General features: G+C 34.1%; 1 protein-coding gene across 46 annotated transcripts in view; it reads right to left on the reverse strand.

The window, feature by feature from the left end:
* Positions 1–25,608, reverse strand: part of ZBTB20 (zinc finger and BTB domain containing 20) — a 1,031,727-nt gene that overhangs the window by 164,417 nt on the left and 841,702 nt on the right. The window lies entirely within an intron of this gene.

Raw genomic sequence — 25,608 nt, forward strand, 5'->3', positions numbered from 1 at the left:
GATGAAAAGGGTTGAGGAAAGTATTACAAAATTTAGAATTCAGGATTGCTTGAGCCCAGAACTTCAAGGATCATGTCCAACACCCATAGTACTTTAGTTTCAGTTTTAAAGGATTTAATAGTAAATATTTTGTCGAATCACCAAGAATTAGCTTGCTCTTCAGTTGCATAATTGTGAATATATGGGCCAACATATATGGCATTCTGCTGCTGAAAAATGAATAGCATGATAAGGGATGGTCATGATTATCCAGGGCAGTTATATATTTGATGGTATTTTTAGCACTATGAGGATAGTGTTAACATATGGGTTATTAATTGGCTTAATTCCAGTTTGGATAATTACATCATGTTTCTTTAGTTTTTTCCTAAATATGACATTCTTCACTTTCTGTCACAAATGTTTGTGTACGTTTTCAAAGCATATGTACACACACACACACACACAATCATGTTTGAATCTTGCATAATTATTGAGAAAACTTGGAAATGAAAGAAAGATAACTATCTAATTCTAAGATTTGGTTAATCAGGTGTCAAATAAATACATTTCTAAACCATTTCCTATGGGCCAACATTCTGGCCTTGTTTCTATTAATAAGCAGATATCTCAAGAGCTGATGATCTCTTGGTAAGCTGGTTTCCTTTTGGTATTGTATCTAACATAGTAAAGAAAACTATAAGCTTTTAGAGTAGGAAGTCAAGAATAGGTCCAGGACTGAGAAATTATTTAATTTCATAATTTTCAGAAAGTGTATTAATCTAGCTTGCTTGGAAACCTATTCCTTTCTAATTTAGTATTCTTATTATTGCAAAATAAAAGGAAAAAGAAGTTCAGTTTAATAAGCTTAATAAAGAAATTTTGGTAAAAATTATAAACAAAATTAATTCACTCTCTTCCACAGAAGAACATTGGCCCTCTATAACAGAGACTCTACCTAAATTTTGCCAAATGTGGTAGAAAAGTGAAAGTTTCAGTCAATTATCCAGATGTTTGTTATCAGGTAGACAAAACATTTAAAAGATTGAGTTACTTTTCTATCTCTACCCAGCTATTCTGGCATTGTGTAGTCAAAACCATAGCATTAGACTCTTTCTGGAGCCTCTTAAATCTTTTCTGCAAGAAGAAACTGAAGAATTCTAACAGAATCATGAAATTTCTATTTCATTGAAGAGCAGAAATCTTATTTACAACCAGGACAAAACATGAGTTATTTATCTTCTAATTTAAGTCTTCAAGATAAAATCAGAAAATGAAGGAAATACCATAAAAAGAAAAATAAAAGATTAATTGATTTATTATAAATGGGGCTTATTAATAAACCATAGCTTCACTTCAAAAATCCATTCCTATTGTACATAATAATAAAATACTATAATTGAAAATATGAAGTGATTTGATTTACTTTTGAAGCACCTTTTTTAGTTTAACTCTGAAAGCCTTTCTTCATATGAACTTCATTCAAATGATTCTTCCTATCCCTCTATAAATTATCTCATAAAGTTGCTATTTCTGAGATGATCTGTAATACTCTAAGGAGATTTAGCTTCATCCTATTCCAATCTCCCTCTCAATACCAATACTTATACCCTCCTACCTGGAACAAGCTTCCAATTAATGAATATCAACTCCTCTTCCACCTCTTTGGCTCTTCTGATCATGACTGCTAGTCACTTTGGTTCTATATGGTTTTGTTCACAACATATCATTCACATCATAAGACCCTTAAGCTCCTAGGAGTAAAGTCTACATTGGCATGTTTCATTTATTGTCCAGAGTCACATATACCTATGGTGGTAAAAATAACTTATACTAGCCAGAAGCAAGAACTATTGATTCTCTTGGCTTACACAAAGAAATGCAATTTAGTCACTCCTATTTTCTCAATTTTCCAACATGTGAAAGTCAGTAAAATACTATCCTAAATGTAGCAAATTGAAACTTAAAACCAAGTGATATTATTAGGTAGTATATGTTTATAAAGTTTTTAAAATTTTATAAAGTGGTAAACAGAATTATTACTGGCAGATGCAATTTCCCTTTTGGATATGCTTCTCAAAACTACTGTTGAGTCAGGTCTTCCTGGATACTAATTTATGAATTTAAAAAAAAGTCTGTATGTACATAATGTCTATCAGTCAAAGGCAATGTTTGTCTTGATTATGTCATAAAATAGTTCCTCACTTTTAATGCAAATGTTCCATAGGTACAGTACTATATGGACACATATAAAGTATGTTATATAAATACATATTTTACACATAACAAAATATAACAGTATACTTTATATATTCTTAGAGTTGTCAGTGACTTAAGACATCTTTTAATTCAAATGTTTCATGTACAGAAATGAAAGTTAAAATGACCCTGGAGTTTTACTTTATATCCATCAGATTGACAAAAATGACAAAAGGAAAATAGGAGTTGCTGGTGGGACTATGGGAAAATAGGCATACTAATGTATTTTAGTGAAGCTATTAACTGTTCCAGTCATTATAGAAAGCAACTTAAAACTATATACAAAAGTCACTAAACTGTACATATTCTTTGATTCAATGGTATAAATACCCACCAAAATCTCTAATGCAAAGGGAATAAAGAAAGAGAATCGATATATATACAAACATATTTATAAGTTCTATTTTTGTAGTCAAAGACTTAGAAACAAAGACAATGTATGTCAATTGGTGAGTTTTTAAACAAACTATGTTCTATTACTACAGAGGAATATTATTACTCCATAAGGAATTACAAAAGTGTCATTTTCAGATAAACCTGTGGAGATTTATATGAACAATGTAAAGTAAACAAAATAAGTAGAACAACATATAAATGTGTGTGTATTGTCAACATTTTAAAGAATGGAGACAATGTTGAAAAATTACCCATGCATATGTTCTATTGATAAAAAGCTATAATAAAAAAATAAAAAAATAAAATGCCATAATTCCAAGTATGGCATAATATGTTTTACTCTTGAAATTCCATTTTTTTGTTGATGACAGGTGATGGATTCAAGTTGCAGAAGGAGATACATGTTTTTAGACATGGCCAATACATGTATTTGTTTTTCATGGTTTATTTATTTTAAAGGTATCCCTTCCTCTTTCCTCTCCTCCATTCCTCCATTTGTTCGTTCGTTCATTCCTTCATTCATTTGTTCACTCCCTTCACTTCCGCTACAGAATTATAGTTCTATCTTCTAGGATTAGGCAGAAAAAATCTAATTCTACTTCCAAATGACAATTCTTCTTGATCAATCCAATAATCAATCATGATTCTAAAGTTCCAATGATAAAACACAAGAGAGGGGAAGCTAGGTGGTACAGTGGATAGAACAGCAGCCCTGAAGTCAGGAATGCCTTAGTTCAAATCTGACCTCGGACACTTAACATTTCCTGGCTGTGTGACCTTGGGCAAGTCACTTAACCCCAACTGCCTCAGGGGAAAAAAGTTAAAACACTAGAGAGTGGTGATAGAATAATAAGCAATATGTGGCCAATGTGGAAATGTTTTATTTGATTAAGTGTATTTGTTACAAGTTTTTTTTTTTATTTCTTTTTTTCCCAGTATAGAAGAAAAACACTTAATAATTAAAAATAAAAATACAATTTTTAAAATAAAAATACAATTTAAGACAAATCATATTGCTATAGTAATTATTGCTATTTTTAAGTCAGACACAGGAGTTGACATTTACCACTGTTAAATTTTGTGGTTTTAGTTCATCATTCAAGGCTATTGAAATATACTTTCCTTTTTCTACATTCCACACCATTCTGTACTTTTCTTAGGGTGCTTATCATCTCCTACTTTGTATTATTATAACTGTTTTGAATGCTTGCCATTCAAGTCCTACAGCTTCATTGGGACATGAATGTGACTTTCTATTCTCAAAGGCTATACCAGCACCAACTCTAGAAGTTGTTATCAACCTGGAAAGGATATGAGCATGGATACAGAAACAGATGAGCTGTCCTTGGATCAGTTGAACTAAGTTATAGATAATTGTTATTTATCTAACCAGAGGATGATGATATTTTTGACAACAGCAGCTCTCAATGAAGGTGATCAGAGATTGTGCAACAACAAAATCATATATTCTAAAAGTATTGAAAAGCTATATTTATATATATTAATAGATATTAAGATCCTTAGCCACAGAACTGTGACTTACTCATCTTTAAATCCTTCCAAACTTTCTATCCTATTTCCTTATATTTAGTAGGTGTTCAATAAATATTTTTGAAAGAAAAGGTCAATAAACTTAACTCATTTGGGACTAAAGACTTGAACTCATTTAAACTGTACAGGCATTGTATCTTGTCTTCTTTCTTATCTTAGGCTTCAGTTCTTCCTAACAAGAAAGGATATGTCTGAAATAATGAAATGATAAATTTAATGATATATGAAAACCTTTCCAGATGGAAGTCTATTCTCCTCTTGAAGACAATCGAAAGCTGAATAGGTGAATATTGTTGAACAATATCTTCATTCCAGAAGGTCTACCTGCCTATTACTAATATGGATATAGTTATTTGGCTTTTGTTTCTCATTACCCTTAGCTACAGCACATTGCTTAAAACCATACTTCAGAAGTGTGGCCTTAAGAATTACTTTTTGTCCTGAGGCTGCTATGCTTTAAAATACTGTGTTGTATAGAAGATCATGTAGCTTCTAAATTATCCTGTCATCATTCACTTGCTGAATATATCCTATATACAGCAAAATGGCGATGGAATGGATATAACTTTTCTGTTTACATATGTCAATTGACTATGACCTAAGAGAAAGTTATTTGTTGTTGCCTTGATATTCATAAAAAGTATGTCTCATAGGTAATATTGATGAAATTGCTCAAAAATTTCAATGCATTGGGACCATTAGTAATAGGAAAAACAAGCCTGGATAAAACTGCAGATTTTTGAAGTAAGGACCATACTTTTTTTGTGGTTTCCTGTAACTTGTACTGGCTCTCTTAATTTTGTATTTCTGTTTCTGAACATGAATTCATCATGCTAATAAGAAAGTTTGGATTCTATCTGACCAACAAAAACATGACAAATCTTGCCATCTATTCATAAGGTTGTGCTGTTTCTACAAAGTACATTCTTATCATTCTATGTCTTCTATACATATTTTTTAAGGTACAGTCATAAGTTCGTAGAAACTTCTTGAAGAGCAAGCTGTAAAAATATCTATAATGAAGCTTGTAGTTCTCTGAATTTGAAGGCTTTCAATTACAGATTCATAAAACATTAGCACCAAAAGGTTCTTTAGAGTTCCTTTGACTAGTCCTTTCTTTTAGAGATGAGATTAAGAGTCAAAAAGAGAAAATAAGTTACCTAAAGTCACACAAAAGTTAATGGCAGACCTAGATCCAAAATTCAGGTCTTCTTGACACTCTGGACAACGCTCTTTCTATTAATTAGAGGATTAGAAATAAAGTCCCAAATCCAATTTCTGCAAAGTTGTCTAACAGATTAAATACAACTTGGTCTATTATGGAAACTGCTTCATTCCACCAGGGGTACCGGCCAGACTCTGATATTCTCTGATAAAACTAGACCAAACCATAGAATATAGTTAGAATTTTCTTGGCTTTCTAGGTAACTGAAATTCATGGCAACCAAAGCTACTTATCACTTTCAAAATACAGGCATGCAGTTGATTTCAAACGTAGGACAGAAATTCTAAAGACCTTTTAACTTATCCTTTCTTCTGCCAAATATTAGAAATCAAGTATACTTCTATGATGTAGAAGTTTATGACATTATGATCTTGAGAATTCATTCATGGCTGTCTATGTTGAACAAAAACTGGTACAGGTTGGGAAACCAAAATTGTTTCAGTAATAAAACCCACACAGTTGTTAATTGTTGAATCTTGATTTCCCTCTTGACAGTAATGATAATGACATTTTTGAAATCTTGTATCCTTTTTTCAGTTCTCTCTATATGTAGGAAAAAAAACTGATGGAAGACACCTGAATGTTAGCTCACATCTGAGAAGCTGAAGCCAAATAAACTCAATGGTTTTACCATTCTATACTTTATGTCTTCGCTTGTGGTGATAGCATGGACTATGTAGCTAAAGTGTAATTAATATATATATATATATTTTTTTTTTCAATATGTGCCACTTATCTATTGCAGGGGTCCAGCTTTTGCAAGGGGGTCCAGGGAGCTGAGCAGGAGGAATAGGGTCAGCATCAAAAGAAGACAGGAGACAAGGGATAGTTTGAGTGAGGAACTGATGGAAGTGATACTCCCACTTCTCTCAGGCTCCTTCAGGCTTTATTTTTATAGTATATCATGATCATATACATTTCTTTAAGTCAACATAGTCTTCAGACATGTGTCTGACTTATTGACCTTTATATTTACTATATTTGACATTTAGTATTTGAGTAAGTTTTTTATGGTAAAATGTTAATTATTGATTACATTATGTGAAGCTAATAATGAAAGGTAAATGTTATACAAGGTTAAATGTCAGTGAATTTTGTTAGTTTACTTATGTCTTCTTTGTTAATCCTATGGCTTGTTTGATTCTTCTTTTTCTTTGACTTGGAACCATGCACATAGGCATTTAGGCAATTCCAGCTATGTTTTAACCATCTACTGACTCCTAGGCAAAGTGATCTTTTCTGAGCCTAAGTTAATAGCCCACTGTTGCTTAGATCTTTGGATTCTTGCCTATAGATACAATGGTGTTCAATAAATTCCTGTATATGGTATTGGAACCCCTATTGTACTTTAACTAGGTAATCCTCTACCAGGATTTGGAACACTTCATACTTTTGGAATGCATCTATCATTTGTCTCAGTGAGAGTTATTAGGACAGAATATGCATGTGGAATCATTTCTAGTTAACTTGCTCAAATTCCCCTTGTCACCAGATTTTTTTAGGTAATGTTAGTGCTGTAATCAAGCCAATTATAAATAATATAGGAAATAGTAGTCCACTAATGAGAATCATAGAAGGAAATGTTGTTCCTGCATGAGTGCTGTGCACATTTGATCTCAGTGCTGGGCTTTGCCAATCAGCTTAGAGATTGCAGCTCCCAACAATCTATTATTATGAAGGCAGGATTTTAAAAAGAATGCTATCTAATTATTCTGTGGAAGTATATTGTGAAAATCTTTAGTTGGGCACAATTCAGCACAAACTTCAGATGAAGTCTGTTCTTCAGTTTAATATATATTTACCAGATAAAAATGTGTTAGTACACATTATATAACTAATCTGTACCTTCTCATCCTGTGTAATTTTTGTCCATATTATTCCACAGGTTTTCCACAGAAGATTTACTCAACATGTTGAAAGGCTTTCCTGTAGATCTTTTTATATTTCTTGAGTACCAATTCAGTAGCCAAGCCACTTTTCTGTCATTCCTTATCCTTCATAAATAATTGGTTTAGAACTGAGTGTGGATCACAACATAGTTTTTTCACTTCTTTTGTTGTTGCTTACTTGAATTTTATTTTCTTTCTCATTTTTCTTCCTTTTTGATCAGATTTTTCTTGTGCATCAAGGTAATTGTATAAATCTGTATGCCTATATTCACTTTACATATTTTTAAAATTATGTTTAACATTCATTGTATTACTTGCCATCTAGGGCAGAAGGTGGAAGAAACTGGAAGGGTCAATATTGAAAAATATTCTTGCACATATTTTGAAAATAAAAAGCTTCAATTAAAAAATAAATGATGAATTTACATTCTAGAAAGCAATTTGGAACTATGACCAAAATGCTATAAAACTGTGCATACCCTTTGATCCAGGAATACCATTCCTGCACTCACTCACAGGTCTGCACTCCTAAGATAATAAAGAAGGGAAAAGGATGCACATGTACAAAAATATTTATAGCAGCTCTTTTTATGGTGGCAAAGAATTGGAAATTGAAGAGATGCCCATCATCTTGGGCATGGGGAATGGTTGATATATGAATGTAATGGAATAGTATTGTGTTAAAAGAAAAAATGAGCATTCTGACTTCAGAAAAACCTGGAAAGACTTAAATGAACTGTTGTATTCTTTGCAAATCTATCTTAAAAGATCTAGACCAATAAAGGAAAGCAGAAGCTATGTAGTATAACCTCTTCATTTTATAGATAGTAAAACTGTGGCCCAAGGAGTTTAAATTAATTGATCAAAGGTCACTCAAATAACAAGGGTTATAGGGAGAATGTTAACTGAGGCCCATTGATTTTAGTATTAGTGCTTTTTCTAGCACATTATCAGTACCTGGCATATAAAGGTACTTCATAAATACATGTTAATTGATTATATATTTTAATATATCTTAATGGAAGTATATTGTTATTTAAACTTTCACATATAAATTTGTATAAGGGATCTGAATTTGAAATTATTTCTACCAAAGAGTCTATGAACTTATAAAATATCCTATATCTGGTCTTTATTATTGACTGGATAATTTTTCCTTTTATGGTAACATATGTTCACAAATATAATTAAAGTCAATGTAAAACAATATTCTATAAAGAAAAATTCACTTTGCATGAAACATTTTTCAGGAATGCATCTAATGTGTCAAGTCATGCCAAGCTATACAACAGATATGGTGGGAGTGGAGTGCTAGGTACTGGAAATGTAGCTGAAAATACTTTAAATTAAACGAACTTGCATGTAAAATTGTCACAATCATAAATATGTACTTGCACATAAATATACATTCTTAAAGTCACACCAAGAAAGATGAATAAATCTAGTGAAAAGTGAAATAAGATGAAATAAATGAATAAATACCAAACAGAGTAACAAAGTAAACACCTGCTCATTTCTGGTCAAGAAGGTGAAAAGAGGTTTCTCTTTAAGTCAAAAAATGTATCAAATAAAAAGGATGTGAATAGCTGGGGGGATTTCCTAAGGCCATTGCAGACCAGTTCACACTCTGCTAAGAGGCTCATTTTCATGAAAGCTTTGGTCGCATTTGTAACACTTGCTCTAAGGCCCCTGGAGCATTAAGTACCACATCACAGAGCTATAAGAATACTGTCAAACACATGGTATGTTATTCTGCTCTTATTCTTTCAATTCCAAATATTCAAGCATTTGTAAGATGATTTTAAGACTCCATTTCTATGCTCCCCACCTTTACTAGGATTCATCACCCAAAAAAGCAAAAATATTTACAAGGAAGAGTTTTCAAATGCAATAGAATGAGGGAATTTGGGGGCATTCTTTAAATATTCTACGATAAAGCCTGTGGGTTATAGTACAGTTAATTGTTTCCATAGGTGGAAGCATTTCATTTTTAAAAAACTGGTTTGACTGGTAAGTTTGTTCTAGATTAAGTGATTTAACCACAGTGAAGTAGGTATTTGTTCTCTATTAGGCTTGGTACATATTAATTGTTACATATTTTAACATTTCAATAATGGATTAAATTATTAATACTTTTACATTATAAACTGGCACTGTAACAATTTTTCTGGAATAATGCCATCCGTTCTTCCAAATTCAGTTGCATATAAAAATGTTCAGAATACACTATTAATAGTGAAAAAAAATTGAAGCCAGCTAAGGACAGGGATAGGTATAATCAAGTAGCCTATTTTCCAGTTGTATCCCATCAGGAATTATAAGGAGGAGGCCCTTTCCAAATTCTTAGGATGATTACAGGTACCAGCTTTTACAAGACAGATTTTCTAACAGATATTCACATTAGGCCAAATATCTATCTATATTAACAAAGTTTGATCATGGCACTTTCCAAGTTCTCTACGTAGTATTACTTTTAGTTGAAGCTAATCCTTTGCTCACTGGCTGATTAGGAATCTCACTATAGCTCCTTATCCATTCTAGGCAGTGAGTACTACCCTTCTCTACTAGTTTTCTCTTTAAGCTTTTCCTATCCTTTGACCCAATCCTTTAAGACTCTGATAAGTGATAATAAATGGATTCCAATGAGACAGTCAAATATTCCATGTTAGTGTATTAGCCAACTTGAGATGTTACCTCACCAGTTAACAAAATACCTTAATTATGATAAAATTGACAAATGAAGAAAAAATCTTCCCAGTAATACAAGTAAAGCAGAGTAGAATTAGATCTATTGGGAAATTCATCTTTCTTGACATCTTAGGAAAGTAGAATTAAAATGTTGTTCAGTTGTTTTAAATCCGTGAGACCTTTTGGAGTTTTCTTGGCAAAGATAATGGAATATTTGCCTGTTCCTTCTGAAGTTCATTTTATGGATGAGTAAACTAAGGCAAATAAGGTGACATTACTTGCCCAGGGTCACACAGCTAATAAGTGTCTGAGGCTGGATTTGAACTTAAGGAAATATTATTCCTGACTACAAGCTCAGCACTCTATTGTGTCACCTAGCTGCCCAGAATTGAAATAGTATATTATAAAGAGCTTTAGGAAGTGTTTCAATAGGTCCACAATGGAACAAATAATTAATTTGGAAGAGGAACTTAAAAACAAAACCAAAATATAACTATACCTTGGGAGCTTTTTGAGTTATACAATGTCAGAGATGGATAAACCTTAGAGATCTTATAACTCAACTCCCATTTTCCTCATGAGAAAATTTGGAGTCCCAAAAAGAAAAGAGGCTTGATCAAGGTCACAAACGTAGAAAGCAGCAGATGCAATTTTCAAATCCAAGTTCCTTGACTCTAAATTCAGGGATTTTCCAACTAGACTATACCACATACTCAAAGTACTAGTACTTTGATGGTACTAGTGTTCTTAACCCTCATCTCCATTTAAAGTGTACAACTCTAGATGGAGATTTAAGAATTTCTTCTAACTCTTTCTAGCCATATGAAAAGATGCTCCAAGTCATTATTAATCAGAGAAATGCAAATTAAGACACTCTGAGATAATACTGCACACCTGTCAGACAGGGAATGACAGGGAAAGATATTGCAGAATGTTGGAGGAGATGTGGGAAAACAGGGACACTGATACATTGTTGGTGGAATTGTGAATACATCCAGCCATTCTGGAGAGCAATTTGGAACTATGCTCAAAAAGTTATCAAACTGTGCATACCCTTTGATCCAGCAGAGTTACTACTGGGCTTATAGCCTAAAGAAATCTTAAAGAAGGAAAAAGGACATGTATGTGCAAGAATGTTTGTGGCAGCCCTTTTTGTAGTGGCCAGAAACTGGAAACTAAGTGGATGCCCATCAATTGGAGAATGGCTGAATAAATTGTAGTATATGAATATTATGGAAAATTATTGTTCTGTAAGAAATGACCAATAGGATGATTTCAGAAAGGCCTGGAGAGACTTACATGAACTGATGCTGAGTGAAATGAGCAGAACCAGTAGATCATTATATACTTCCACAACAATACTATATGATGATCAATTCTGATGGATGTGGCCATTTTCAACAATGAGAGGAACCAAATAGCTTCCAATAGAGCAGTAATGAACTGAACCTGTTATGCCCAGTGAAAGAACTCTGGGAGATGACTATGAACCATTACATAGAATTCCCAATACCCCTATTTTTGTCCGCCTGCATTTTTGATTTCCTTCACAGGCTAATTGTATGTTATTTCAAAGTCCAATTCTTTTTGTACAGCAAAATTATTGTTTGGACATGTATACATATATTGTATTTAATGTATACTTTAATATATGTAACATATATTGGTCAACCTGCCATCTGGAGGAGGAGTGGGGGGGAAAGAGGGGAAAAATTGGAACAAAAGGCTTGGCAATTGTCAGTGCTGTAAAATTACCCATGCATATATCTTGTAAATAAAAAGATATAATAATTAAAAAAGAATCTCTTTTAGTCTAACTAGCAGAAAATGTGCCTTAGTTTTCCAATCTGGAAATAGGAATAACTATTCTTCATTTGCCTCACATGAATATCCTTAAGGATTAATTAGCAGAGATATTTAAAATGTTTTGAGATCTTAAAGAAAAAATGCTTCAAAAACATAACATTTTATCCAAAGATACATTTCACAGAGTTAAATAATAATCTCCCCTTAATCCTTCGTATAAATAAACACTATCTATTACCATCCACCTGCATTATTGGCTTCCCTTTGCAAAGAGGAGGTTGTTATCTGGTGACATTCTGGTTCTGATTCATGAGGAATCAACCCAATCCCAACATTTCTGTTCTTAACAGGTTTTGGTTTTTAAATTTGTAGAACATAATGTTTCTCTGGGCTAAGTTTTAGTGTGCCAAATTTTGGCTGGCCACAGACTTTGACATCTGAGTTAAAATCTTTCAACAATGGCATTTAAACTGAAGAATCAACAGACCCTTAATTATAACACTAACTATAACTGCCCTCCCTCCCCATCATCATGTTCAAATTCTCCTGGTTTACCAACTGCTTAGAGACCATGTTATTTCCTTTCCCGTTGGAAATATCACAATTTAGAACCTCGATGGCTTGAAACTATGTTTTCACTTTCAAAAATTATGTTTTTTTCAATAAGCTCAACTGAGTCATTAAAAACAATATAACAACAACAACCTATAGCAAAACATCTCACGTATATTTGACTAATATTTGTAAGATTAGTTATAAGTGAGCTGTCTGTATTGATCGTTTTTCATCTTCTTGAAAATTAAGCACTTAACCAGATACAAGTCTTTTGTAAGTATAGTTTCACTAAATGTCTCCTGATTTGTCAACAAAATTTAAGATGCTAATTTCTTATGACAGTAACAGAGAGCCCTATATCTCCTTTACATAGTAACTAACAAAAGGTTTTTACTTCTACACTCCTTATAGGAAAATTACATCAGAAACCAAACTGACCCAATTTCTTTATTAGGGATAGCACCACACCAATGAGAACAAAAGACTTACACTGTGTATCCACCTGGATATTTGGGCATGCTTGTTTAACAAATCTATTAGAAACAGGAATGTAGAAATCTCCAAATTCCCATTTTATAGGTTTATAGAAAAGCTAATTTTCTCTTTTTAAAATGCAGGATTTATATTTTACAATTTCAGAAGGTTGATTTCTGTTCCCTCTTTATTTTGGAAAATAAGCTGGATCTAGAATTTCTAAGGCAGAACTAAGTTTCCCTTAGTAATTTGTCTTCCTTTTCCAGTTACTTCTTTTTTTTTTTAAGAGAACACAGCCTCAGTTATACCCCAGATCACCTAACAATTTTAGAGTTCACCTTTTTCCAATTTCCTGCACATAGTCTAAATTTCAAATTTGCAGAGTAACTGGAAGGATGGCATAATTCATGGTGGTAGGTGGAAAGTGCAGAGATTGATTCAAAGTTTTAGCTTTGGCTTAAATTTAGTTTTTACCAGTGACTTTATTTTATGCCTTTGTCTTTATTTTATGCCTTATTGAACTACTCTTTGCCTCAGTTTTCTAAATTGTTAATGAGACTGACAAAAAACCCTCAAAACTATCCTACAGGACATTTGTGAGACATTGACTGGCACACAGTCCTTTAATAAATTCGTGTTGATTGAGGAATTCAAAGTATTTATATATATATATATATATATATATATATATATATATATATATATATTTGTAGATTTGTAATTTTTGAGTTCACTATGTCAACCTTCTTCTTCCATCAAGTACTCTTCATATAACTGAGCACTGTAGGGTACAGGGCCACTTAAAAAAAATTATTAAGAATTGGAGAGTGTAGGGGGAGGAGAAAAAAAGGCTGTGGAGATGGATAGTGCTGGGTTGAATGAAAATACTCCATGTATTTTACTTAGTCAGATTACACACTTGATAGACTTCCTCTAATTCTACAGATTCCAACTCAAACCCTTTTTTCTACAGGATCAGTGTGCTTATCAAAAATATTTCCAACCCACCTTCTTTCTACAATTAGATAATCACTTGGGTTAATAAACTTTTCTTTTAAAATTCAAATACCCCTGTGGGACTTAAGCCTCATTCACACCTTTGTATAAAAATTCCTTTAATCAGGTATTCAGATCAACAATTAGCTTAGTACTCAAGGAAATGGATGAATTTTAACTGGAGGCAGAGGGAATCTTGGAACTGGAGAGATGTGTTTAGAGGAAGTGTGGGGCATCAAGAGGGTTGGGGGGACACCTGGCAGGAAAAGGGAGGCAGGAGAAAAGAAATGGGTTCATAAATGCAGAGAAGAGGAAATTTTGTCTGCTCTTCAGTTTTGTCTATAGTTTTAGTAGCAAGCTAGCATGTCACTAATGTATGGTACATAGCTCAGTCAATAAATTTCAGAGATTTCTCAGGTTCTATTAGTTTCTCATGAGAAACAGACTTCATTCTCACCATACAAGAGGTGAAAGTGAGGCCCCTGAACACAAGCATCATAAGCACTATATATGTTCCCTGATACAATATTACCCTATCCTCTCCACCCCTTACTGGTTCATCCTCTTTGGCTGAGAATGTGGCCTTGCATTCCAAGTGCAAAAGCTATCTAAAAAAAAAAAACCCACAAAAACAAAAACAAACAAAAAACCCTGATATTAGGAAGCATCAGTCATTAAAACAATCTGACACTGACTGGGAAAATAAGTGCTAGATCAGTGGGAAATGGGGGAAATAATACATAAATGTGAATTTAAACACAGACATGTCTTCTGCTGATCCTGAGATATGTGTTCTCAATATGTGGGATGGGTAGATGTGGACTAGTCAGTTTATTCTATACATTCCCAGAATTATTCTGTACACCCATATCCTAGGAATTGCTTGTCAGGGAGGAAAAGCAGGGCAAAACTGGAACCTGATCCTATAGCTTGATTAATTTATTGTTTCCTCTTGAAGAAATATCAAACTTTTCCTCTGGAAGGAAAAAAAGATAAGAAAAAGGAGAAAGGTAGAGGAGGAAGAGACAGAAACAGGGATCGCCAATTTTCTTCCCATCACTTTTTATTATATATGTGGCACCAAACTGTATTCTTGACTTCTTCCAATTCCTAGACCATTACCATTACAAATGCTGAGGATCTGCTGCAAAGTATCTTTCCCCCTTCCAATAACAAATACACTGAAAATGTTAAATTATGTAAGGTATAGTAAAAAACGAAACAAAAATACAATATATTAAAAAAAACAGTCTATTAAAGAGAGAGCTTCACCTGCCCCTACTGGCATCTCAATAAACTCTTTCATCCTTTCTATCCTATACCAAGTCTGTCCAGAGGCATTTCTGAAATGTTTATGTTTTACAAACTGGCAGATACAACTTGTAAGACTGCTAGCACACTAGCACATAGATAAAAAAAATCCACTATGTCCAACTGGAATCTCAAAACTAACTATAATGCATAGGCAGAGTTTTTCCCCAGAATATTTGGGGATTTCCTAACTTCTTAGCTATGGTACAAACCATCTATAAGTATGGTACAGACCACCTATAAGTATAGTGTATATATTTATCTCTCTCTCACTTTCCTGTCTCCTTTTCTTTTACTCTGTTGCTCGCTCTATAAATACACACACACACACACACACACACACAAATACCATTTTTCACATTTTCATAGGACCACGGAGACTTTTAAATAATAGTGCTTTTCAAGTAAATTAAATTTAGAAATTCACAAAAAATAAACTTATTTCTCTTTTAAGGTGGAGGAAGGGAGAATATTTGGTTTCAGGTGAACTATTAACTCAAAAATAATTTTTAGTTACTATTCATTTACCCACCTTTTTTAGGCTCACTTAGACAGTACAGAGGTACAGTGGTTAGAGTGCCAGGCTTGTAGTCAGAAAGACTCATTTTCCTGAGTTTCAAATATGGTCTCAACCACATACTAGTTGTGTGACCCTGGAGAAGTCACTTAATCCCATTTGCCTCAGTAAAAATGAGCTGGAGAAGGAAATGGCAAACCACTACAGTGTCTTTGCCAAGTAAACTCTAAATGGGGTAGGTCACAAAGAGTTGGATGTGACTGAAAAAAAACAACTGAAACACACAAGAATGATATGCTTCTTAAAATCTACACACAGAAATTGGTTTGAGTATCTGAAAATCACAACTTTTATTTGCCTAAAAGGCAGTTTCATGATTTGGAAAAAGTGATGGCTGACTTTGGAGTCAAAGGACCTTAGTTCAAATCCTATGTTTGATGTTTATTATCTGTGTAAACCTGACAACTTTCTTAGATCTGTTTCCTTATTTATAGACTTAGAGGGATAGACTTTATGAACTCTGAGACCCTTTTCAGCTGTAAATCTAGAATAACACCTTACTTATTTGTAGATCACACAACTAGCAAACAGGAAATAGTCGAGTTAATAGAAAGGTAAAATAAAATTAAAAAATAAAAGGCTTCTGAGCAGCTCAGTTGGACCTCACAAAGTCAATATACTTTATTGATGGTAGAGTTTCTCCATCTCTCACTCTGAGAACATTTTGTTTACACTCAATTCTAACAAGCATGGTTTTCTGTTCTCCATTATGTAGAAGCAATACATCAGAAGAGGCTACTACAGATAAACATACAGACAACAATAAGAGATGATAGCCAAACAACAAGAAATGATGTTGAACAACAATGTACTATCAGTAGAGCCCTGAATTGGTCCAACTATCTTATATGTAAATTTGGAATGGAGTAAGAAAAGAAAAGACTAATCTATTTGTACCTTTTATTCTATGGAGGTCAAAGGCAGAAACAAAATCTAATATGTACTGACATATATGAAGTTGCTATCTTTTGTGATAAAGAAAAGGAAGCAAAGCAAGTGCTCATTGGTTAGGAAATGGCTGAAAAATGTATATCAGCAAAATGGAATATAATGAATAGGAAAGAAATGATCAAATTGAGGAATTCTGAAAAAAAAGTGGGAAGGTGTTTATGAACAGATGCAGAGTGAAAGAATCAGAGCTAAAAGAACAATATTCATGATGGCCACAACAATTGTAACCAGAAACCACAAAAGGTTTGAGTATTTGAAAAACTGATAAAATGAAACACAGCTCCCTCCTTGTGGTAGAGAGAAGGGTAGTAGATTAGCAGGGAAGAATGCTATATACACAGTTAAATGCAACCACTGAATAAAGTTTTTTGTTTAATTGGTTTTTTTTTTTTTTTACAAAGGAAGGTTCAGAGGGGAGAGAGCTCCCTCTCAAAAACTGATATGAAATGCAAAAAGAAATCAATAAAATTTATTTTTTAAACAACAAAATGGCAATCAATATATCGATGCTTAAAAGAAGAGACAAAAATCATAAAAGAAAGATGCAAGAACTCAGAGCAGAATTCTGCCCTCCATATCTCCAGAGACCCCACTAGCATTACAATATTATAACAAAGTACTATAAAAGATAGCTACATATTTTTACCTTAAATAATCATATAAAGATAAATATTCAATATCCTTTTATTTTGCAAGGCAGGAGGGAGTCTTTCCTTCCATATTTCTACCTCCTGCTTATTATCACTTTCCACAAGAAATTTTTCCCGATCCTCCTTAATTTTTGTGATTTCAGCTCCAATTTATTCTTCATAGATTTTGTTTGTACATAGTTTATGTGTTCTCTCCCACATTAGGCCATGGGTTTCTAGAGAACAGGGACTGTTTTGGTAGTTATTTGCTTTTCTCAGGGCTTGGCACATAGTAGGCACTTAATATGTTTGCTGATTTACTCAATTACAAAAACATTCTAGAGGTATTTCTATAAAAACTGGTTAAAATAATCTTTGGCACTTGAAGAGGTAAACTTCAATTTAAAAATTTTACTTATATGGAACATTTTATTCTATGACAATACTAAATGAGAACCCTCCCTCCCTAACTCTCACTTTCCCTCTTTCTTCACACATGCAAATACATGCACACACATCGATGAGGTATGACTATAAAATAATGTGGCTTTATTAACAAATGTAACAGAATTTGTATCTAGATTTGTTATAAAAAGTTATTTGTAAAAGCAAAGTGCTATTAATATGTGACCTATGATCATTGTAAATAATAATTATGTAAATATATCAAATGAGCAATACTAATAATGGATGTATTTTTAAGTGCTTTGAAACTTCTCCTCCTACAGTCTGTGAGGCAGTATATATGATAAACATGTGCAAGCAAGTATTATGCTATTATCACCTATTAACACCTCCAGCACAAATTAATTTATCAGATTAGTCCTATCAGAGAATAGGTATCAGGTCCAATTCTTCTATTTTTCCTTCCTTCCTTCCAAATTCTGTTCTTCCTTCCTTCCTTCCAAATTCTGTTCTTCCTTCCTTCCTTCCAAATTCTGTTCTTCCTTCCTTCCTTCCTTCCTTCCTTCCTTCCTTCCTTCCTTCCTTCCTTCCTTCCTTCCTTCCTTCCTTCCTTCCTTCCTTCCTTCCTTCCTTCCTTCCTTCCTTTCTCCCTCCCTCCTTCCCTCCCTCTCTCCTTCCCTCCCTCCCTTCCTTCCTTCCTTTCTTCCTTCCTTCCTTCCTTTTTTCCCCGCTTCTCAAACATTTATTCAGCATTCACAATGCTGTGCTGTATTGGGAGGAGATACTAAGATAAATGGCCCCTACTCTGAAAAAAGCTTATAATTTAGTATATGGAGATAAAGTAAGGTAAACAAATAAACAGAACACAAATTAGACTAAGATGACCACATCAGTGTATTGCAAAGTATACTAAGATCACTATAATGGTTCTACCTAGAGAGAGATTAAAATACTTGCTTAGAATCACATGGTTAGCAAATATATTAGGACAGATTTGAAGTCTGGTTTTCCAGACTTCAGGTTCAGAATTCCTATTGCTAAGTCCCTTTGATGCTGCAAATTACTAGAAATTCTGCAATATCTGATGTGGCTGAGGAAGTGGGCCTTGGAGAAAGGGACCTTAGATAACTGGAGGTAGAATAAGGGGCAGAAAAATTTACAGAAATAGAGGAGGAGGACACAGACTAATAAGAGAATAGAAGGTGCTAAAAACAAATTGGGTCTGTTCCATAGTATATTAAATTGATTTCTATTTCATTTCTAAAAAACAAAACAAAACAAAATGTTCAGGGAAAGTTTAAGGATGCTGAGACTGATATTTTAAGAAAGGCCAAAACCTTTATTGTCTTTTTCTTTCAATATGTTTGCTCTCTATACCAAGTTTATAGATAGCTTTGAGGACAATATCCCTTTGCCTCTAGTTTGTCAGATTAATCTGACCTTTAATTAAATTTTTCCCCCTTGTAAGCCACACAGTCATGGTCAGTATTATTCATTTATTAAATGTGGTTCTGGGAAATAATTTTAGATGCAAAAAGAGGATGCTCAAAAAAGGGACAGTGTCTTTTTAAAATATGCATCTTTCATTCTCTATAAAGGTTAATATCCAGCCTGGCTTTGACCAATGTTTATCTGTTTGGTTGATAAACTTTTATGTTTACCTAAAGAGAACCCAATATCAACAAATGGAATCATTCTTTAGAGAATCTAAAGCAAAACATACTTGTAACTTTCACTTTGAGACTTTGAGTATTAGTGAATGTGTGTGCATGTACGTGTATATAGGTGAGAGTGACACATAGAAACTGTAAAGTGGTGAATTTTGATTAGTGAAAAGGAAAGTTTGGTAAAAAAAATGACATTGTGCAAATATTAGAGGGGTACATAAGAATGAAAAGTTTCAATAAGATAAGGAGAGAAAAGTGGTAAATAAATTCTTTCATTCTGTGCATGAGCAGGTCAACCCTATAAGACCTACTGTAGACACCAGGGAGTCAAAGCACAGAAAAGGGGATGTTGCAACAATTCTACTCCTAGACGGCTGCATTTATGCATCTGTATTATTAAAAATGTGCCAGCTCTAGCAGGCTCACAGTACGGAGTAAAGTGCTACAGTTACAGCTGGGAATTCGTCTTTCAAGGGCTGGCTCTATTTACTAGTTTTTTTTGGTCTGTTCCTCTCTGGGGGGCCACAGTGGGGGTGTTTTTTTTTTGGGGGGGAGAGGGAGTGGGGTGGAGGAGGGAGTTTTTGTGAGTTCTATTTTGGATGTCAGTGAATAGAAAAGCAGGGAATTTGCCAGCCTGTTACTCAGTTATATTGAAACATGATGCAAAGTGCCTCAATTTGGAGCACAGAAGGTGCTGAAAAAATTCCCTGAGTAGATATTGAAAGATGTAAGTCTTTCTTCAAGGAAGGGTTTATCTTCATCAAATTCTCTGATGAAATAATGATGGCATATTGTTGTTGTCTCTTCCTCCTTCTATCTAGTCAGCCTACAATGTTCCTATTTGGGCTTTTATTACCAAAACCATATGCTTTAAAAGTAGCCGGTATGTTACTGTAAGATTAATTCATGCCCCAGGAGAATACAGAAGAAATGTGTGTGTCTGTGTATGTTTATAAAGTCACTCCTGCATATGTACACTGCTGGGTGTATGAGCGGTACATGTTCAAACAGGCTGTATTTCCATATTTGTGTCCTCTAGCTTTTTCTCTTCTGTTGCCTGAACATATGTGTCCGGTATAAACATACAATTACATGGACGTGTCTATTTGTGTTTCTAATACCCTGCCATCTTGAAAACATTTCAGTTTTCTGGAAATACAGCCACATAATTTATTTTGATTTGAACAACTGCATAGCAAATGTATGTGGGTCACAGTGGCAGGTAACAGACCATTTACCGAAACCTTGAAACAAATAGGAAACAAGGTGCATGACTACATAAGGGAACAACACTTCTCTCATGAGTTATTCTGAGCTAGGGAAGACATGGGGAGAGATGATAATAAAGTAAATACTTGTAGGTATTTCAGTTCCTGAACGATTGCCTGAGCTTCCATGGACTTACTTTTATACTTTTTTTAGAGGTATGGTGTCCTCAGCTTTCACACATTGTACCATAATTTTAAGGAACTCTTTGTCATTCCCCCTTCTCAATATTTATTGGAGTTTCCTCTGAAATCACATCATACTTATTTACTCAAGTGCACAAGCAGATTGCAGTATCACTCTATAAAACCAATGATCAAGTTGCAACTTTCTGAAGAAGAAAAAATCCCAACAATCTTTCATGCTGAGATTTCTCATAGTAGTTCTCAGCACAGAAGTGATTTTTTCCCCCCTCTAACTTGCTTAAAGCCTCGTTAAGCAAGGTTTGAGTTTTCCCAGGAAGGAGAAAGTGTTTTTCAGCTGTTAAATTTTTCAGATGCTTTTTTTTCTATTTGGATAAAACTCAAAAACATATTTGTTTCAAAACATAAACCTTGTCATGTACAAAGTCTTGCAAATAGACTAATGCCATTGCCATGTTTGAGGATATTTGGTTTTGAAATAAGGAAGTTGTTTGCTTTTAAAAAACAATACCTTGCCCATTACTTTTCTTATTAAACACTCTCCCAAAAGTGATTTTGAGAGGGTTCAGGGATGTATGCTTTTGCTTTGTTTGATCCCCAGTGAAGAACTTTTTTTCTATGTGAAAGAGAAGATTAGCCAGAGTTGATCTGAACCGCAAATTCTTAGTACTTCTCACTTCTTAGTAGTTCTGCAGGACTTCTGTTGCAATGCTAAACCTTCCTGACTTTTCAGTTGGTGCTGCTGCAATTGGTACAACCCATGCTATTTGGCACATGGGTGATACAGTCAAGAGAAGCATCATCTGAATACCACCAAAACAGACATATCTATTAATTTTTTTAAAATGACCCTTGTCAACCTTCAGTTTTAAATGAATGGCCAATGTTTCCTTGATCAAGAAGGGAAACAATCTCAAAGCCTTTTAAGTTCCAACAATTGTCCTTTTTGTTAACATATTTTATAGGGAAATATGGAAGTTAGAAGTCAAGGGATATTGAAATCACATCATACTTATTCACTCAAGTGCACAAGCAGATTGTGGTATCACTCTATAAAACCAATGATCAAGTTGCAGCTTTCTGAAGAAAAGCAGTGCTCCAACTATGTAGAACTGAGCATTAAGTGCTTGGGTTCTCTGACCCAAATGACAAAAAGCTAAGGAAAGTTTACAATTTAGAAGACATAACTATGAATAATCTTTAGCTCTTTCCCTCTCCCTTCCCAAAGCATAAAGACATGTTTTTCCACATAAAGTTCCAGGTAAATATACTCAATGAGGAAGAGGGAAGGAGAGAAGGAGGAGAGAGAGTAAGAATGAATGAGAGTGAGAGAGGAGTATGTGTGAGAAAGAGTGAGGGAGAGAGCCAGAGAGATAAAGTGAGAGAGAGAGAGAGAGAGAGAGAGAGAGAGAGAGAGAGAGAGAGAGAGAGAGAGAGAGAGAGAGAGAGAGAGAGAGAGAGAGAGAGAGAGAGAGAGAGAGAGAGAGAGAATGAGTAGACAAGGGTGAATTGGTGAATCTTTAACATCTAGCTTTGAGGTGGGGAAGAAATACCCCCTACTATTTTTAGTTTAATCTTAATAGTTAACATTTTCTCCATCACTTTTTGAGATATAAGCAAAATAATAAGTCCAGCACTCAATTGTGGCATTTGTAGATTTCCAAGGTGTCAATGGTCATATTGCAAATTTAACAAGTGATTCTTAAGAGCTACCTCCAGAGTCACCCTAAGAATAAGGAGACCTGGGAGAAGGGAAACAGACAAATTCAAGAAACTTTTCTTGAAGCCTATCATAGAAAAGGTCTTTAAAATTTGTTTAAAAATTTAATCTTTATTGTGCATGTTTACCCTATATCAGATTGCATCCTGCTTAGGGGAGGAGGGAAGGGAGGGAGAAAAATCTGGTTTTGCAAAGATAAATGTTGAAAACTACCTTTGCATGTATATGGAAAAACAAAAAGTTATTTAAAAACTTAATATTAACCAATTATTTAGGAAAAAATATATAAAACACAAAACTATCAGTCCACTAGTTACTGCTAGTGATAGAATGTCTTCTAGCATTAGAGACAAACCAGAGCTTACCATAATTAAAAACAAATAAACTCAATATCCAAAATAATTAAAGTTACATTGTGTGTGTGTGTGTGTGTGTGTGTGTGTGTGTGTGTGTGTGTGTGTGTGTGTGTGTTTTCCAGGAACAGTTCTATAGTCTCTAGATCAATGGCTTCACAGTTAGATATAAATAAAGGAACCTGATGGTTCTTAAGTCACAGATCTTTCAAGAAAATTATTCTCTGAATAACATCATTCTGCCCCCACTCCACCTTTATATCAACACAAGACTCAGACTCCTTGCCAGCCTCTTCTGACTGTGTTGGATACATTGTTCCTGGAGTTGTTTTTTTTTAAATTAATCTGTACAATTGTGGGTTGTTTTTGTTGTTTGAATAGCTATGCTTTTAAAAAAGAAACTGCCCATAACAACCTCCAATTCACAATATACTTTATGACACGGAGAAGCAAGATAGATAGTTTTTCTATAGACATAGACAGTGCCGCACAAATAAATGAACTAATCTTAAAACAACCTTACAACAAGTGAACTTCTGAAACCAAAACTAATAAACAAAACCTTCCTCCTGATTATTTTTATCAGAAGCATCATGGAAGCTTGCTTTCAGACTGCAGATTGTATGCATTCAGAGAACTTTGTTTTAGTGTAGACTCACCTAGTCTTCCAGGAAATATTGCAAGGCCAATAAGAGCTGAAATTAATTTATACATTCTCTCCAGAATATGAATAACTGCCTCATAAAGACTTACTGATTGCTAAGTACTTGTGGCACACAGTTATATTAAATATATATATACACATATACACATATATGTGTATATATATATATACGTATACACACACATAACATACACATATACAAACATTCTTTAGAATAATTGTGTTCTATGTGCCTATGCAAGATCATGCGATGATAAAGTATGAAGGTTTGAGCTTTTGTAAGCAGGAAAGTTTGAAATAGACAAGCTTTTGTGTATTTAATACAATTTCTTAATATTAGAATTGTAGGATTGTTTTGCAAACAAAAGTAGAGCCAACTTTTTCAAAAGACTTTTAGTCCCCCATTTTTTATGGGTACATTTAGTTGTTTGCATAAAGTCATTTCTGTTATCCAAAGCAGATCGCCTTCTACACAAATGACAAAACACCATGTGCAAACTGGCACTTGAGCAAAAGTCATTATTTAGAACACATAAATGGGGGAGATTGCATACTCTCAAGTGTTTTGGGGGGAGACTACTATAAACACAGGTGGGCTGATAAAAATTGGGCCTTCCAATGTTTGTTCATTGTTTCTATATGGAAAATTACATTTCTCTGAGAGTGTATGTGTAAATATACATCTGCTTATGTTTTGGCAACTTTGAGTTACCTAAATTAGTTTTGATCAACACTGTTGGATTTTTAAACTCACCAATGTAATAAAAGCAAGTAAAAAAAAAAAAAAACATACCACACACACAAACAAACCCTACAGTACATTGTGTGCTCTGCTGTTCTGAGCCCCTGCATCAAGACAAAAGGAGAGCGAGACTTTGTCATTCGCTAGCTGTTAATAATCAGGAAAAGATCTGCCAGACAAGCTCTTCCAGGGCTCTGTCTGTCTGGACCAGGTATATGCTGCAATACACAAAGGGCTTTGCAGGGGGAAAAAATGAGTGTTCATGGACAATGATGCAGCTTTCTTAATTAAGATTTTCATTACTGATACATACATTAAGATTCTGCAAATGTAAGCGCCGAAGTACTCTCATGTGCAGGTAGATGTCCCTGATTCTATCTTCAGGCAGTAAAGCTAAAACATATTAAATGTACACCCTGCAAATGTTGTGGGTGCCTGGAGAACTCCAGAAATATTTCTATTGGAACACAGGGAGCCCTACTATAAGCAGATTTGTAACACATCTATTAAGCAAATTACCCTGACTGACCCTACCCCTTCTTTACTTACATACATAAATTGTGTGTACGCACATGTATGTGTATGTGCATGTATGTTTAAAGGAGTGATGACGTCAGACCTTGTATGGTTAAAGCAATCCAGGAATAATAACCTAACAACATTAAGAGTCCAAGTTGTGTCTGTGTTTTTAAATATTTATTGCTGAGAAAGCAAATGAAAGCTAGAACCAGTTCAGCTGTGAGGGATGGCCCAAGTGGAGGGGAAAAAAAGGATAATATGCCTGGTTGGCCCAAAATGAAAAGAACAGTGGAACTGGTAGTCACAAGACCTGTGTCTGACTGAGTTCTACTCCTGGCTGTGAGATTATTAGGTAAGTCCATAAGCCTCCCTGAAATGGTTTCTAATCTGTAAAATGGGGATAATAATATTTGCCTATTTACCTTAGAGAGTACTGTTTAAAAAAAAGCCCAATCCCCCCCAAAAACCAACACTTTTTAAACTGAAAAGTGATACAATATTTTTCTCCTAAGGCTGGCTAGTCTGATGTTGCTGTTGTCTATTAAGTCATCCCTATCTATTTTCCCCGTGATTTGTCTTTTTTTTCTTTGCTCAGTTGCAGCTAAATTAGAGGATTTTTTTTCTTAATAAGTAGGTTTTACTAAGGACCTAAAGAAAATCAAAGATCTTACTGCCTGCTCCTGAAAAAAAATCCCTATTCCACCAAAAAAAGAGATGTTTTCGGAGTAAAGTTATCAGATCATTATTTAACAAAAGTTTAGAGTTGAAGCAGAGCTTATAAAACATATAGCTCTTGTTTCTTTCTCCCTGTTTCTATATTACCTTTTCATATTTCAAAATCTT

This window comes from Sminthopsis crassicaudata, chromosome 3 (assembly GCF_048593235.1).
Source record: "Sminthopsis crassicaudata isolate SCR6 chromosome 3, ASM4859323v1, whole genome shotgun sequence".
Taxonomy (NCBI): domain Eukaryota; kingdom Metazoa; phylum Chordata; class Mammalia; order Dasyuromorphia; family Dasyuridae; genus Sminthopsis; species Sminthopsis crassicaudata.